Source organism: Procambarus clarkii, chromosome 15 (assembly GCF_040958095.1).
Source record: "Procambarus clarkii isolate CNS0578487 chromosome 15, FALCON_Pclarkii_2.0, whole genome shotgun sequence".
Taxonomy (NCBI): Eukaryota; Metazoa; Arthropoda; class Malacostraca; order Decapoda; family Cambaridae; genus Procambarus; species Procambarus clarkii.
The window spans coordinates 28,336,373-28,341,012 of record NC_091164.1 but is presented as its reverse complement, the minus strand read 5'-3'; positions in this window follow the sequence as shown (position 1 = coordinate 28,341,012).

Here is a 4,640-nt window from a genome sequence, read left to right as displayed (position 1 = left end):
TCGCTCTCGGTGCTGAGTCCTCGGTGCTTCTGTGGCCACACAACGAATTCTCGGAGAAGCTGAGCCTACCCTGGCCACAGGTCAGCCAAAACACAGGTCCACTGGGGGCACCGCCGTGGAGGCCATCAACCACAAATCCAGCCGGTCTGCTGGCAGGTTCCGGACCCACAACGCTGGTCAGGCCACTCCACGAACGATATAAGGGGAACGCCCTGGACAGGAGCCTCGTGTGACACCACAAATCACTCTCCTGTCCTCAATACCCCAGTGGATGATCGTCTCCAACAGTCGGTCCCGGGTAATCCTTTTACTGCCACTCCACTGGCAGGCTAACACACCACAGTGTTCTTCCAGGGGGACGACTTCACAACTGCTGCAGCAAAGTACAAGGTATGGAGACGGCTGCCTCGGGTAGACTGACTCAACTCCCATCACAGCAGTCCCAGGTCGACTCTGTAAGCAGACACGTCATCAATAACAGGGACACTAAAACACCTCACTTACAGGCTCAGACACAAACGCGCGACATATCCACTCCATAGATGGCGTTGTAGTCTGAGCACCACCTCACCAGAGGTCAGTAGCGGCTGTGTGGAGCGCTGAACAGGACTGGAAACTGGCCCTTGTGGCCGGTATTCGCCGTCCTCACCAGGTGTCGTCGTCCGTTTGGCGGGGGTTTCGGGAGCTGACCCACAGATGGCGCGGTCGTTACTGCTCCGTGCTCGGACGCTGGATCCGGGTTCGTAACAAGGTATCATTTGGGAGACGAAATACTTCAGGAGACAGAGAGAGAGAGAAAGACCTGGGGGTTGATATCATGGCAGACCTGTCCCCTGAAGCTCATATCAAAAGAATAACAGCAGCGGCATATGCCAGGTTGGCTATCATAAGAACGGCCTTTAGAAACTTGTGTAAGGAATCTTTCAGAACATTATATTCCACATATGTCAGACCAATTCTGGAGTATGCGGCTCCAGCATGGAGTCCCTATCTAGTCAAGCATAGGACTGAACTGGAAAAGGTTCAAAGGTTTGCCACCAGACTAGTACCCGAGCTGAGAGGTATGAACTACGAGGAGAGACTACGGGAATTAAACCTCACTTCGTAGGAAGAGAGAAGAGTTAGAGGGGACATGATCACCACATTCAAGATTCTCAAGGGAATCGATAGCGTAGATAAAGTCAGGTTATTTAACGCAAGGGGCACACGCATTAGGGGACACAGGTGGAAACTGAGTGGCCAAATGAGCCACAGAGATATTAGAAAGAACTTTTTTAGTGTCAGAGTGGTTGACAAATGGAATGCATTAGGAAGTGATGTGGTGGAGGCTGGCTCCATACACAGTGTCAAGTGTAGATATGATAGAGCCCAATAGGCTCAGGAACCTGTACACCCGTTGATTGATGGTTGAAAGGCATGACCAAAGACCCAGAGCTCAACCCCCGCAAGCAAAATTAGGTGAGTACACATACACACACACACACACACACACACACACACCACACACACACACACACACCACCACACACACACACACACACACACACACACACACACACACACACACACACAAAGGCTGTTGGGCCTGACAGAATCTCACCATAGATACTAAAGGAAGGTGCAGAAGCACTAAGTGTGCCACTCTCTATGGTGTATAACAGGTCACTGGAATCAGGAGACTTACCAGAAAGTTGGAAGACAGCTAACGTGGTCCCAATATACAAAAACGGTGACAGGCAAGAGGCACTGAATTACAGGCCAGTTTCCTTAACTTGTATACCATGCAAGGTGATGGAGAAGATCGTGAGGAAAAGGCTTGTATAGCATCAGGAGGGAAATAACTTTGTAACGCACCACCAACATGGGTTCAGGGATGGTAAACCGTGCCTCACAGGTTTAATAGAATTTTATGACTAGGCAACAAAAATTAGGCAGGAAAGAGAAAGGTGGGCCGACTGCATTTTCCTGGATTGCCAAAAAGCCTTTGACACAGTACCCCATAAAAGGCTGTTAAAAAAGTTGGAGCAACAGGCAGGAGTAAAAGGGAAGGTGCTCCAGTGGATAAGGGAGTACTTAAGCAACAGGAAACAGCGAGTAACGGTGAGGGGGGATATCAGAGTGGCAAGATGTCACCAGCGGAGTCCCACAGGGCTCAGTACTTGGGCCCATCCTGTTTCTAATATATGTGAACGATCTTCTGGAGGGTATAGACTCATTCCTCTCAATGTTTGCTGATGATGCAAAAATTATGAGAAGAATCAAGACGGATGAAGATAGACAGAGACTACAGGATGAGAAGGATAAACTGGAGGAATGGTCTAGAAAATGGTTGCTAAAGTTCAACTCGGGAAAGTGTAAGTTGATGAAATTAGGCGAAGGGAGCAGGAGGCTGAACACAAGGTATCATCTGGGAGGTGAAATCCTGCATGAGTCAAATAGAGAGAAAGACCTGGGGGATGATATCACACCGAACCTGTCCCCAGAGGCCCACATCAAAAGAATATCATCAGCGGCATATGCTAGACTGGCCAACATAAGAACTGCCTTTAGAAACTTGTGTAAGGAATCTTTCAGAACCCTGTATACCACTTACGTAAGACCAATCCTGAAGTATGGAGCTCCAGCCTGGAGTCCATACCTAACAAGACAAAGTTAGAGAAGATTCAGCGGTATGCCACCAGGCTCGTCCCGGAACTGAGAGGATTGAGCTACGAGGAAAGGCTAAAGGAGCTGAACCTCACATCCCTGGAAAACAGAAGAGTAAGGGGAGACATGATAACCACCTACAAAATTCTCAGGGGAATTGACAGGGTGGACAAAAACAAACTCTTCAGCACGGGTGGGACACGAACAAGGGGACACAGGTGGAAACTTTATACCCAAATGAGCCACAGAGACGTTAGAAAGAATTTTTTCAGTGTCAGAGTTGTTAATAAATGGAATGATTTAGGCAGTGATGTGGTGGAGGCTGACTCCATACACAGTTTCAAATGTAAATATGATAGAGCCCAGTAGGCTCAGGAATCTGTACACCAGTTGATTGACAGTTGAGAGGCGGGACCAAAGAGCCAAAGCTCAACCCCCGCAAGCACAATTAGGTAAGTACACACACACACACACACACACACACACACACAAGTATTGAAACTTCGGACAGGCGAGGACAGGTATACAGAAAATGACAGAGAGCTGTGTGAAGAACTCAACAAGAGGTTCCAGGAGGTCTTCACAATAGAACAAGGTGAAATCACTGTGCTAGGAGAAAGGAAGGTAAACCAGGCGGCCTTGGAAGAGTTCGAAATTACGAGAGAGGAGGTCAAGAGACACCTGCTGGATCTGGATGTTAGGAAGGCTGTTGGTCCAGATGGGATCTCACCATGGATACTGAAAGAGTGTGCAGAGGCACTTTGCTTGCCACTCTCTATAGTGTATAGTAAGTCACTGGAGACGGGAGACCTACCAGAAATATGGAAGACGGCGAACGTGGTCCCAATATACAAAAAGGGCGACAGGCAAGAGGCACTGAACTACAGGCCAGTGTCCTTGACTTGTATACCATGCAAGGTGATGGGTAAGATCATGAGAAAAAACCTGGTAACACATCTGGAGAGGAGGGACTTCGTGACAAATCGCCAACATGGGTTCAGGGAGGGTAAATCTTGCCTTACAGGCTTGATAGAATTCTACAATCAGGTGACAAAGATTCAGCAAGAAAGAGAGGGATGGGCGGACTGCATTTTCTTGGATTGTCGGAAAGCCTTTGACATAGTACCGCATTAGAAGCTGGTACATAAGCTGGAGAGACAGGCAGTTGCAGCTGGTAAGGTGCTCCAGTGCTTAAGGGAGTATCTAAGCAATAGGAATCAGAGAGTTACGGTGAGGGGTGAGACCTCCGATTGGCGTGAAGTCACCAGTGGAGTCACACAGGGCTCTGTACCCGGTCCTATCTTGTTTCTGATAGATGTAAATGATCTCCCGGAGGGTATCGATTCATTTCTCTCAATGTTTGCGGACGATGCTAAAATTATGAGAAGGATTAAATCAGAAGAGGACTGTTTGAGGCTTCAAGAAGACCTAGACAAGCTGAAGGAATAGTCGAACAAATGGTTGTTAGAGTTTAACTCAACCAAATGTAATGTAATGAAGATAGATGTAGGGAGCAGGAGGCCAGATACAAGACATCATCTGGGAGAGGAAATTCTTCAGTAGTCAGGGAAGGAAAAAGATTTGGGGGTTGATATCACACCAGACCTGTCCCCTGCAGCACATATCAAGCGGATAACATCAGCGGCATATGCCAGGCTGGCCAACATACGAACGGCATTCAGAAACTTGTGTAAAGAATCATTCAGAACTTTGTATACCACATATGTCAGGCCAATCCTGGAGTATGCAGCCCCAGCATGGAGTCCATATCTAGTCAAGGATACGGCTAAACTGGAAAAGGTTCAAAGGTTTGCCACCAGAAGCTGAGATGTATGAGCTACGAGGAGGGACTACGGGAATTAAACCTCACTTCGCTGGAAGACAGAAGAGTTAGAGGGGGACATGATCACCACATTCAAGATTCTGAAGGAAATTGATAGGGTAGATAAAGACAGTCTATTTAACACAAGGGAAACACGCACAAGGGGACACAG